At 37.4% G+C, this 14,097-nt stretch overlaps 1 protein-coding gene across 8 annotated transcripts in view; it reads right to left on the bottom strand.

The window, feature by feature from the left end:
- snphb (syntaphilin b) overlaps positions 1–14,097 on the bottom strand; it is a 60,033-nt gene that overhangs the window by 38,900 nt on the left and 7,036 nt on the right. Inside the window, exon 1 of one of the 8 annotated variants that reach the window (XM_039767856.1) lies at positions 3,958–4,092. The exons of the other annotated variants lie outside the window; for them this stretch is intronic. The gene's annotated coding sequence lies outside the window, so the exon portion shown is untranslated. Of the gene's footprint in view, positions 1–3,957; positions 4,093–14,097 lie in introns of those variants that run through there. 8 annotated transcript variants of the gene reach the window in all.

Below are 14,097 nucleotides of genomic sequence, written 5' to 3'. Positions count from 1 at the left end.
AATGTCATACTGCATGATTGGAATTCACAGGAGCACACTACTTCTGACTGAATGAAGCTTGCAACTGATAATAACTGTAAAAATCATTTATTGTGATGGGACCTTGAGGTATGTTTTAATAGGCATTTAAATGAATTACATTTTATGTGGGCACTGCTATTTTGTAATTGGTATTGTTTCATTTGCCAGGCGGCCACTAGGCAGGTTGCACATTTATGGTCATCACATGACAACATCACCTCAATGGTATAATTGTCAGCATTGTGCAGTTTCTGGTTATCCAAGCTGGCAACAAAACACTCTTCCGTCCCAACTACAATTTATTTTTGTGGAATGATCTGTTCCGGCTACCAATCTTTTTATTCCGTTCTTATATGGCAATTCCTGTTTGAAGTCCTGGGTTTTGCTATGTAATTAACTGTTCTGATTGTAGTTTTGAAAGAGTAACTGCTGGCACCCCGTACAATCAATACACTTAAATAAATAGAGAAGTCACAAAAACATTACTTTGGTACCAGCTTTTTATACAGTATCAATAGTACCAAGAATGCACTTTTATTGGTCTTGCATTTGTAAGAGGTGAAACGATAATGAGATTAACTTTTTTTAATAGCATCATACATAGTTGTGATACATTAAACTGCATGCAAACTGGAAAGATGCTTGAACAGATGGAAATTTGTATGAAGTGTTCATTACAATCGCAGAATAAATACAAGGCCTGCATTAATTTCATGGATTGAGGAGAGGGACCTCACATTCATCCACAGTTACACATACAGAACTGTGAGAGGACTGGCTGTGCAGATAACAGTTCCAGCAAGAAAACATTGACGTGAGATTCAAACCAAGTGGCTGTTTGGCTTGTCTACACCAGCAATGGCACAAGTTGCTCCATTTGTTAATACCAAAAAAAATGTATTTAGTATTTAAATGCTTTGAAGGACAAGAGACATCTCACTATTAATACAACATGTACCGTGCTTACAGACATGTAAATTACTGACAAATAGGAATGTGATCACTAGCATTAGAAACTTTGAAAACATTAAAACAAAAGGATGTTTAAATAGTGGTTCTGAAAAAAAGACTTGATGTAAAAGTGACAAGTTTAATTTCACAAAAGCCGCCTTAAAGTTGGGACAAATGTAAAACCAAAAAAGGAGGGACAGATTTGGAAAATTAAAGCAGTGCGAGTTTCTGACATTTGAAATTTGAATTAATTTGACTCCTCTGTTAAAATATTTTTCTTCACTAACCAGCTAATGATTGAATTTTTTTTTTTTTTTTTACAATAGTTAATGTTACAAACCTAACAAAAGGATTCACTAGCAAATGAGACTTTAAACCATGTTATTACAAAAAACAGCTTTAAAGCGTTTAATTGTAAATATCTAGAATTATCTTGGAATTCACCAATTCAACAGTACATATACCACATGATAAAGGATAGAATTTTTAGATTTAGTATGGATTTTATGAAGTATTTTTCAGTTATTGGACAAAAAAAAATTTCATAATAAATTTATAATGTTCACATGCTAATATAATTCAGGGAGTTTATGATAATATTCTTTATAAACCTTATGCCAAAACCGCCCAAACCATGCATTTGTTTTTACACTGGAGGGATTCCCGCCTCCACCCCACATTACATTGCATTGTGTTTATTTATGAATGTCAATACTTGTTTACTTAAATGATAGTTGGGGTAGCTACTTAATAGATATATCAGTATTGAAAGTTGTTAGGACTGTTAGTATTTATGTATTTGATATAGTATTATAGAAAAAGGCACAATATTATTCACTTCAGTGGTGGAGGAATTTGAATAAAAAGCCATCGAATGAGAGTTCTGTTTTTGCTGTAGTACTGAAAGGTAACGTTTATTATAAAATTTCACTAATATTGTGACACTGCTACACTACAAGACATGGAATGATTTGTCTGCTAGTATAAAAGAAATCCTTAGGTGTCAGCTTTTAAAAATTACGATTATGCCTCAGTGCTTTAGTCTAGTATTTCTGCTTGTTAGTGATTTTTATAAAATGTACAAGAATTATGAACAGTTACTGACCCTTCTCCATTCCCACTCTCTTCTTATTTGGTAGAGATACTTTGTTTGATTGCTATACTGCCTAGCTATTGTCCCACCCAAAAATATTTGGGAGCCTTGCAATCCAACTATGAAAGTGGTTTTGCTACCTTAGACTTCAAAGCACAATTACATAAAATACTGTAGAATACACAGTTAGGACTATGTGGACATCTGGCCAAAAGCTCAGACATGTGGGCACTTCTGACTTTGTCTTATAACAGACTGCGGACCACCAGAAGTTTATTTTCTTTACATATGCTGCAGACTGGAACTCTCCTTCACCATTGTCAACCACAATATCAATGTACACGTACTGTTAGGATTTATATTAAGGAGTTTAAAATAACTGATGCGTTGTGCGTTTACACTAAATCAGTCTTTTGTGTGTGTACATTATGCATTTTATAAAATATGTAATCAGTAAACTTGCTACAGCACACTAAGCCCATCCTCAGTATATAGTGCAAATCAAATAAATGGAGTTGAACTAGAGGCTAAGGTCTCCATGTGGCATAAACTGCATGCTGCATATACAGGTCATAATAAAATACAAGGCAAGCTACTTAACATCGGCTTTTGTCAAACGTAAAACGCTTACTGTCCTACTTAAGAAAACTGATGCATTTAAATAAATGGATCGTAATAGGATCCAAAAAGTAAACATTGCTTTACAGAGGTATAAACATCTTCAGATCACTCCAACAAGAAACACAGGATTGCAAGATCTAGATAAAATATTTATGTAACAATATAGGTGTACAAATTCTTGTAGAGAAAGCAGCTTATAAGCAGTAAGAAAAATTCAAAGCACATCACAAGAGCTGCCCATGAACACAATAACAAGTAGTACTGCAATTCTGACTCATCACTCCTTAGACTGGGAAAACGCTGATAAGCCCTTTTCACTAGAGAAAATAAGTCATGACAGCCCTTATATAGTTATGCAACCAAGCATAGATGTCAAAAGAATAGTGGGGGTACAGGAACAGTAGAGAATGGTTAAATTACATACTAGGCCAAGCATAGTGTAATAACATTCAATTTTTTTTTTTATATATATTATATATACATACATACACACACACACATCACTAAGTTCTGTGTCTATCTAGAGATTAGCAGCTTCATTAAACATTTTTACTTTTACTTCAAAATAAAGTGGATTTCCTATATCAATCAAAAAATAAAATTACAAAAACAAACACTGAAAAGGAAATGGTTACTTTAGCCTAAACACAAATGTAATGGAAAAAGGATTCCAAATGTCTTTTTCACATAACAATCACTATATAGGTAAAAAGTATTTTGAACAGCTGTGCTTTCTTTTCAATGATTCTAATCATCTAGAAAATGGAAACAATGAATGTCAAGGTTAAAACATGCACGTATTATATACATATATTTTATATAAATGTATGCAAACACATGCACTGTATGTTTTATATATATTACATCCATATCTCTCAAAGCAGACAAAGTTGCTAGGCAACAGCATGTCAGGATTAGAAGATTCATTAAAAGAACAAGATTGGATATAGGTCAAACAGTTCAGATTTTTGAGCAAATACAGAATAGGATGACTACCACTCACAACCATACAACAACATCTGCCAGCTTCAAAGCTGCTGCTGATGCTTTTACAAATGACCTTTATAAATAAAAGTTGAACAGGAACAAAAGCATTTTTAGCCTGTTTACAAATATAAAGCTCCAGATATCTTAAATGACACATTATCTATTCATACCATTTTGGGGTGTATAAGCATCTTTTGGAAAGCTGCACCATTGAAAAATCTTATGGTGACTAAAAACAGAAATAGAACTGTAATAAAAAAATTAAAGCTCCTGTCTTTGCTAACCTTTAATAATAGCATTTTATGTTCAGTTCTCTCCTGCTGTGCAAAGACTTGAACTGGATCCAGATCGCTCAGCATCTGTAAAATTTCCATTGACGATTTGCTAATGAAAAAAATTCTTCCTTGCACAATTCTGCTTGCACACAGGAAACAGCTACCATTCTCCTCCTCTTTCCTTCACTGCAGTAAGCAGGCGCACCACAGCTTCACCTAAATGACACTGAACTACAGTGCTTGCTTTCACTGTTACAGCGACACTGATTAATTATGATGGGCTGTTATTTCCTGATCTTGCTAAACCAAAAAGCCATGGCAAGCTTGTATTTCAAGGGCTGGCACTTGCACACACATATTGCAAAAATCAGATGTCAGTTTAAAATGTTCCAGAAAATTCAATGGAAATTACACCCTAAACATGCAAGTGTTCTAGAAAAAAAAAAAAATGTATTACCTGATTCTATACATAAGACATACCTCTCAAAAAAACTTTGTCACCCCTATTCTAAAAATGAAATTGAATATCTATACCACAATATAATTGAACAATATTATAATTCTGATGTGCACATGTATGCACAGTCAGCTGTAGTTATTACTGAATATTTTCAGATGGCATTTAACATAGTCAACAGCATGTAATTGTGGTGCAATCATAAAATTATTAAAAAAGCCAACAGAATGATGAAAGAAAATATCCATTCATCCAGCCTTGTAGGGCACATTCATGTAAGGCACCCACATTTAAAATCTAGTGCTAATTTTACATTTGACAATTTTAAATTTTGACAACATATTTCTCATTTGTTACATGCACTCCAGTAACAGAAACCTATAAAATTGTCAATTTGACTGAACATCTCTTAATTATAATAAAAAAGTCCTGGGCCGAGACGTGACTTTTTCAGAGAGGTACTTTCACGCCCTGTGTGACTTTGTGCCAAGAGATTTAACCATGCCCGGGGCCAGAAATAAAACAGTAGATGACAAAGTAGAACGCAGTAAAAAATTCAAAAACATTGGTGTGATACACATGCAGAGCAGGTTAGAGATAACGAAAGTACCAAAATTTGAAAGCTTCAAAAAAAGATAGTAAAGATCGCATTAGCGTAAACAAACGGAAATTATTACTCTGTGAAATAACGGAACAGCGAAAAGAGATTGAATATATTGTTCGGATTTAAACTTTAGGTTGGAGACTTGTACATCGTTTAATTAGTGTTGCCATCAGGGAAAAGTAGTGTTTCTTCCCAATGAAGAGGCGTATCCGCGAGAATTAAAAGATTTGTTGTTTTGTGAAAGTGAAATCCACATATGCGAGTGGCAGAGATGTGAAGTGGTTGGCGCGTAGTGCAGGCCCTCGGGTTTTCGAACAATGCTAGCAGGGGGCGAGGCCCCCTAGTATTTATAAAGACAAGATTATCACAGGCCTTATGCTTATCTTAAATTTATAGTGGCCAATGATTTAACTCTTTTTTTGTGCAGTTTTTGACACTGAAGAGTTTTGCCAAAGAAGAACTCCGCCAAGGTTACATCAGCATGTAAACAGCAAGGTTTCTGCTTAAACTGAGTTATTCACCTTAACCCAATTATGTGTGTGCGTGTAAATGCACCCAGTGTTGGCTATTTCAGTGGGAAACGTAGTGCTTGGAAGATAGTCTGTAATGGACATGTGTGCCACATGTAGCCCAACATCTCTAAAAGATGGTGAGTAATTCGTTTCTCTTGACTATCCATCTCTGCTCTTAACCCTTTCCAAAATGATACTGTTGTGCTAGGACATGATAAGTGTTTAATAATAAGTGTTTAATAGAATCTTCCGTTAAAGTGCACAACATTAATACTGTAATAAGCAATCTCAATGCACGTAGAAAATCTAGGCAATACGGCATAAACTCCAATAATCTAATTAAAATTACTATTTTATAGGAACAATGTATTAAAACTATAAAAACAGATCACAGATTAAACAAAATACACACACAGAGCGGCGCTAATAAAAATAATTCAGTTCCTATTCCAAATATCAATAACGCATACAGTATAGTATTCATCTCTGCCCATCCGAAACATTAAATATGGCACTATTAAATGTTAGAGCTTTAATTAACAAAACGTTTTTTATCAACGATCTTATTAGTGATAAAAAATAGATTTTATTGCACTAAGTGAAATGTGGCTTAACTCGCGGCGCGGCCGTTTTAATCGAATCTGCCTCCGGATTACAGTTTTACTCGTGCAGACCGCCAGGGAAAAAGGGGGGAGCTTGGCAAACATTTACTCGAGCCGGTTAAAATGTAAAGATGTCAGTTTTGGTAAGTTCAAGTCCTTTGAGTATCTCGCCGTTGTTATCCATGGAGATTCTCAAGTTCTAGTATTCTCCGTGTATAGACCTCCAAAATTCAATGCGTCTTTTTTTGAGGAATTCTCTGACTTAATGTCAATTTTAATTACGAACTATGACACACTCCTAATAGTTGGCACTTTAATTTTCATATAGATAATCAGTGTGATCTAAAAGTAAAAGAATTTATGAACCTCCTGGATTCTTTTGATTTGAGACAGCTCGTTAATCAGCCTACACATAAAGCAGGTCATACGTTAGACTTAGTGATTACTAAAGGACTGAAAGTTGATATAAAGCAGATCATTGATATTGGTCTATCAGACCATTTTCTTCTACTTTTTATATAGAAATAATGATAAAAAAACACCCATGGGAAGCATATTGTTAAAAAACGCTTTGACTCAGCAGCAGCTTTAAAACTTACAAACATTCTAAGCAATCAGTCCGTTTATAGTGCCAACTATAATAGCGAGGATAATGTAAATAGTAAGGTGGAAAGATTTAATACTAAAGTGAGAGCTGCTGTTGACATAGTTGCACCTGAAAAGACAGTTAAAAATCTTCTAGCATTGTTATACCATGGAAGACCCAAAGAGTGTCGGATTTAAAGAGAACATGCCGCAGAGCTGAGCGTAAATGGAGGAAGACTAAAACTATCCACTATGAAATATTAAAAGTTAAAATAACAGAATACAATAACACTGTCTGTCTTGAGAGGGCTGCTATTTCTCTAAGATTATAAATAACAATGCTAGTAATCCCAGAGTCTTATTTTCTACAATTGATCGCCTACTAAACCCAGGTAACTCAAAGGAATGCCTCCTAAGTACTTCCAGTAAAACCTGTGAGGCTATTGCTGTATTTTTCAATCAAAAAATTAATGATATTAGAAATAACATGGTATATCTCCCCAACACTAAGGATCCTCCTAAACCCCAGCATTCCCTATTAACAAATTAAACTCTTTCACTAGGATAGATTTATCTGACTTACCAAAAATAATATCTCAATTAAAACCCTCCACCTGCGTCCTTGACCCAATACCAACAAATTTTTCAAAGAAGTATCGGGCGTGCTAATTGATAATGTTCTTGACATAGTAAATTCATCATTAGATACGGGGGTCTTCCCAGACTGTCTTAAGACTGCTGTAGTTAAACCCCTACTTAAGAAACATAATCTCGACCCCTCAGCTCTTGAAAATTTTAGACCCATCTCTAACCTGCCTTTCTTAAGTAAAATTCTGGAGGAGGCAGTCATTATGCAGCTAAATGACCACCTAAAACATGCTATTCTTGATACATTTCAGTCGGGTTTTAGAACAAATCACAGCAGAGAAACTGCACTCGTTAAAGTAGTAAAAGATTTGCGGGTGAATGCAGACAGAGGCCATTTATCTGTTCTCATCCTCTTAGATCTGAGTGCTGCATTTGACACCATTGATCATAATATTCTTAGAAATCGCCTTAGTCAATGGGTGGGCCTCTCTGGCAGTGTCTTAAATTGGTTTGAATCCTACCTGGCAGGGAGAAAACTTTTTTGTTAGTTGTAGGTAATTACAACTCAAAGACACACGATATCCAATATGGTGTTCCACAAGGCTCTATCCTGGGTCCGCTGTTATTCTCAATCTATATGCTTCCATTAGGAGTATCCTGGGTCCGCTGTTATTCTCAATCATTATGCTTCCATTAGGTCAGATTATCTCAGGGCACAACGTGGGCTACCACAGCTATGCTGATGACACACAGCTGTACTTATCAATAGCACCTGATGACCCCGATTCTCTTGATTTACTAACACAATGTCTGACTTGTATCTCAGAATGGATTAATAGTAACTTTCTCAAGTTAAATAAAGAGAAAACTGAAATCTTAGTAATTGGCAATAATGGATACAATGAGGCTATTAGAAATAAACTGGATACATTAGAATTAAAAGTCAAGACGGAGGTAAAAAAGCTTAGGGGTAATTGTTGACTGTAATCTGAATTTTAAATCGCATATTAATCAGATCACTAAGACAGCATTTTTTCACTTAAGAAACATAGCTAAAGTCGACTAGATTACTGTAACGCACTCCTCTCAGGACTACCCAAAAAAGACATAAACCGTTTGCAACAGGTGCAGAATGCAGCTGCTATAATCCTAACTAGGAAAAGAAAATCTGAGCACATCTCTCCAGTTTTGATGTCACTACAATGGTTACCTGTGTCATTCTGGATTGACTTTAAAATTCTGCTTATCTATAATAATAAAAGGCAAAGCCCTCACTGACTGACTGACTCATCACTAATTCTCCAACTTCCCGTGTAGGTAGAAGGCTGAAATTTGGCAGGCTCATTCCTTACAGCTTACTTAAAAAGTTAAGCAGGTTTCATTTCGAAATTCTACACGTAACGGTCATAACGGTCGATAACGGTCAACAACGTCGGCCGTGTTGAACCTTCTTATTTATGGCCCCATCTTCACGAAATTTGGTAGGCGGCTTCCCTACGCTAACCGAAACCGATGTACTTACTTATTTCGATGGTATGACGCCACTGTCGGCCGCCATATTGAACTTTCCAACGTCACCAATTTTCAAACTTCCCGTGTAGGTAGAAAGCTGACCCCATCTTCACAAAATTTGGTAGGTGGCTTCCCTGCGCTAACCAAAACCGATGTACTTACTTATTTCAATGGTATGATGCCACTGTCAGCCACCATATTGAACTTTCCAACATCACTAATTCTCCAACTTTCAGTGTAGTTAGAAGGCTGAAACTTGGCAGGCCCATTCCTTACAGCTTACTTACAACAAATAAGCAGGTTTCATTTCGAAATTCTACGCGTAACGGTCAGAACGGTCAACAACGTCCGCCAAGTTGAACTTTCTTATTTACGGCCCCATCTTCACGAAATTTGGTTGGTGGCTTCCCTGAGCTAACCGAAACCAATGTACGTACTTATTTCGGTGGTATGACGCCACTGTCAGTCGCCATATTGAACTTTTCAACAGTCTTTGTTAGTTACTTATGGGCCCATCGTCAAGAAATTTGGTACACGGGTTCCCAACGCTAACTGAATCCTACGTATGTACATATATGCGTCCATAGCTTGCAGCTCGGTCACCGTGTGAGGCGGCGTTGGGTCCCCCGTCCCAACGCTTCCCACGTTGTTGGCTGCCTGCCTATATAAGGCCGTCCGTCACTCCAGTCTCTACATTCCCTTCCTTGCTTCGCCACGGGATTCACGTCTCCCTACTGATAACTACAGCCTTTTTGTTTAATCCACGGCTTCTCCTTTGTTTTATTGTTTGTTTATTACAATTATAGTTATTGTATAGGTATTTTACACTTACTTTACATTGCTCAGGTACCCATTTCCTTTATCATTCCAACCCCCATTACCATGTCAATCGAGATGATCACTATCGATCAAAGAACTATCACTTACCGATGTGGTTTCCATGCCCGGAGATACCACCTATCTTTTCCATTCTCTTTGTTACATATTGCACGGCCATATCAGGCTCACTCTTGATATCCGGAGGAACATTGTGTCTTATGTATTGAATGACTGGGACAGGATCAAGGTGTGGACTGATGATGGTACAGGAGATAATCATACTACACAGGAGCACTATAAGAGTGAAATGCTTAAGCCCTTCACCTATGGTTCTGCATGCGAGTTGACATATCCCTCAGTTTAAAAAGGTTAAATTTTCTTCTTAATAAAAATTTTAATGCAGTACTTTGCCGCTGCGAAGCGCGGGTATTTTGCTAGTGGTTTATAAAGCCTTAAATAATCTCGCCCTTACATATCGGAATGTCTGACACCTTATACTCCAAATCGTAATCTCAGATCCTCAAATGAGTATCTCCTTAGAATTCCAAGAACAAAACTTAAGTGGTGAGGAGGCCTTCTGCTGTTATGCACCCAAAATCTGGAATAGCCTGCCAATAGGAATTTGCCAGGCTAATACAGTAGAGCACTTTAAAACACTGCTGAAAACACATTACTTTAACATGGCCTATTCATAACTTCACTTTAAACTTTATCCTGATACTCTGTGTGTTCAATTCATCATAACTACTATTCATGGTGGCTCTAAAATCCATACTGATCCCTACTCTCTCGTTTCTTTTTTCGGTTTCTTTGTGGTGGCAGCCTGCGCCACCACCACCTACTCAAAGCATTATGATGCTCCAACAGTGATGGATGGATTAAAAGCCAGAAGTCTACGTGACCATCATCATCAACTCCTTCCGTGAGAACCCTAAATCCAAAGAGGTCTGTTTCATTTATGTTAGGTAGAATGCCCAGAGGGGACTGGGCAGTCTAATGGTCTGGAATCCCTACAGATTTTATTTTTTTCTCCAGCCATCTGGAGTTTTTTTTTTGTTTTGTTTTTTCTGTCCACCCTGGCCATTGGACCTTACACTTATTCTATGTTAATTAATGTTGACTTATTTTATTTTCTTACTGTGTCTTTTATTTTGCTATTCTTCATTATGTAAAGCACTTTGAGCTACTTTTTGTATGAAAATGTGCTATATAAATAAATGTTGTTGTTGTAGTGAGATGCACAAGCAGGAGAGACAATATGCAGTATTTTCCCTATTGCTAAAATTAGTGGACAAACTGCCTAGCACTCTTAAAAACCCACTTAGTAATCGGTTGGTGCCAAGTCGGGACAGGAGTAAAGGCATTGTGGTTTCCAATCTTGAAGCAACTTGTATTAAATTTATTAAGTCACTGTTAGTTTCAAACATTTCTGGGATGTTTATTTTGGTGTGGTACTTCTGTTAATACAGTATTCCTATGTTCTTCACATTAATTGGCGGTCAAAATGTCCCTAACCTCGTGCTCCATTTGTGTTATAATACAAACTTCAGCCTCTCTGTGAAATCCCTAAAATGATCTTTTAAGTAGCCATGCACCAAGATTTACTTAAGGTAACATCTTCACCAACTGACCAGTGGCAATATATAACGAGTGCAGGCCTTAATTGTGACATACCTTCCATCTAAAACTCACTGCAAGTCTTTTTTAAGATGCAAATCTTGCCTTAACATGATCCCCTTGCCCTCAATCAAAAGTGTTCTGGCATTCTCTCCCCCTTTCAATAGTTTAACTTGCAACTGAAAGCAAACCGTGTTCTAACCTCCTGCTTACCAAAATAAGGTATAAAATGTCAATTAAAAGATGTGTATTCCTCATTTAATGAAATTTATATTACATTTTGTATGTATTACTTTTCTGTGACTATGCTTTTATTGTAATTTAATGATAAATTTACAGATATCCTTTTTTTGTTTTGAAAAGACAATCTTCACATTATTATTCATTTCTTGGTGCCAACTCTACGTTGATAACAAATGTACCCCACTAACAATTTTCTAGTGGACATAACTAATGTGATTTGGATGAAGAGTTGTCCGATCATCAACTCCCTGCACTCATTTTTTACTAATTGGTTGGGGGACATCTGCACACACAAAGGGCACTCCCTTTACCTTCACTTATACTAGTGAAAATCTGTATGGGCCCAAGAAAACTGTAAACTTCAGAGCAAAGCTTCACAACTATGCCCGACGACAGGAAGCAAAAAAACTTCAATACCATTGCTTTATACATTTTGAGGTAGGTTGTTGCTGCCTTCTGTGGTTGCTAGTTACAATGCGTTTTTTTTTAAGATTCCCGATTGTTTTCCTGCTTATTAAACGTAAAGTAAAAAAAAAAAATTAACAAAACATCATTGCTTTATACTTGAGGTTCTGAGATTAACATTGCTTTCAACTATGGTAAAGCCTAAAGTTGTAATAATGCCACTAGCATGCACAGCACATGAGGATTGCGATTGGAAATGTAAAGGTATTCCACAGAATTTAAATTGTGGTTTAAAACTGCTGTCAAACTGTAGTATTTAAAACAGTGACATAGGAGTTTTTTTGTACAATAAATACAGTATACTTAAACAGCAACAAATTAACAGTGATGGCATGACCTGGTCCCGTCATGTTCAGGAGGAATGGGGGCCTGATACAATGCATCTAGGTGGTGGTTGAAGGCAGAGGTCTTGACAGACTAGAACCCAGACACAAAAACTGACTCTTAGGATGTGGAATATCACCTCACTTGGGGAAAAGGAGCCAGAGTAGGTGGGCAAGGCAGAAAGAAACTAACTAGATATAGTTGGGCTCATGTTCACCCACTCCCTTTGTTCTACAAAGAAACACTTTGAAAGAGGCTGGACTCTCCTTTACTCTTGATTTGCCCTTTTGGGGGGTGGGGGGGGGAAAAGGTATCGGGCGAGAGCTGCCTCCGTTAGAGTGAAGGTTGCATAGATGGAGGACTCCGACTACCATATTATACATATATGCCTATGCACCAAATGTTAGTTTGGAATAGGCGGCATTCTTGGAGTCACTGATGGGGATCCTGGGAAGGGTCCAGTGTTGGGGAATCCATAAATTCTGCGAGGAGACTTCTTCATGCCCAAATGAGTAATGATTGAGAGACCTGGGGAGGGGTGACTGGGAGGAATGGGCTTCCTAATCTAAACCTAAGAAGTATTTTGTTATTGGACTATTGTGATATGCATGATTTGTCTATAATGAGCACCTTGTTCGATCATAAAGTGGCTTAGAAGTGTTTTTGGTACCACAGCACCCTAAGCCAAAGATCTATGATCATTTTTATCATATCATCAGATTTGGAGCCATATGTTCTGAACACTCAGGTGGACAGAGGGTCAGAAGTTGTGTCTGAAGTTGTGTCACATAGTGGAGGCAGCTCTTGGAAAACCCAAGCAAGTAGTGAGGGTGGACTGGGAACATCAGGGGGGCAGATGGAGCCTGTCCAGAAGACTTTCAACTCCAACCTCCGAAAGAGCTTTTCCCCGCATTCTGGGGTAGGTTGGAGACATACAAGTTCAAATGGGCCTCGTTCAAAGCCTTCACTTTGGAATTAGCTGCAAAAAGCTGCAGCCTGGATGCCAATGGTGCCACGCAAGGTGGCAATCCAAGGACCCAATGGTGGACACTAGAGGTAAGGGATGCCGTCAGGCTGAAAAAGCCTTCCATACATGGTTAGCACAGGAGACTGCCAAAATAGGAAAGAGGTACTGACAGGCCAAAGGCTTGCGAGCGGGAGCCATGTTCACATAGTTGGTACTAAACCAAGACTGTTCAAAGTAGCATTTGGACTTCAACAGGAGTGCATGTTGTATTATGTCTTCTTCATGAGTCTCATGGACAAGATATCATGTTGAGGGGTGGATGGTATCCAGTTTAGGGACCAAAGAAAAGTATTTCAGATGTTTGCAGTTGATGTTGTCCTCTAGGTCTTATCAGACTGTGACCTTTACTTTGTACTGGAATACTCTACTCTGAGATCGACCAACAAATCAGTGCCTTGACTGCAGTTTGACAAATGTTGTATGGAACATTAATGGAGAAAGGGAAGCCGAGTCTGTGAATATGGATGTCAATTTACCAGTGAGTCTACATGTCCATCCTTATTTATGGTCATTCAAGATATTGGTACAGACTGAAAGAATGAGATCACAAGCATAAACAACCAACAACAGGCTTCTGTGTAGAAGCGCAGCAACACAGACGACTTTTGATCAAAGCTGAAGCTTCTCTAGACAGAAAAGAGCCAGTTAAAGCAAATTGGACGCATAGTTATGATGCTCTTGGGTTTCTCCGAGAAGAGATCAAAAACCCTGGGGTACATTCAGAACACACTAGAATGATTATTGTTGAAGGATAGAACATTGCAAAAGAGAAACTGTAAACTGTAGAAAATTGT

This window comes from Polypterus senegalus, chromosome 10 (assembly GCF_016835505.1).
Source record: "Polypterus senegalus isolate Bchr_013 chromosome 10, ASM1683550v1, whole genome shotgun sequence".
NCBI lineage: Eukaryota > Metazoa > Chordata > Cladistia > Polypteriformes > Polypteridae > Polypterus > Polypterus senegalus.
Note: the sequence above shows the minus strand (reverse complement) of the source record. Positions and strands in the feature narration are given on the sequence as shown.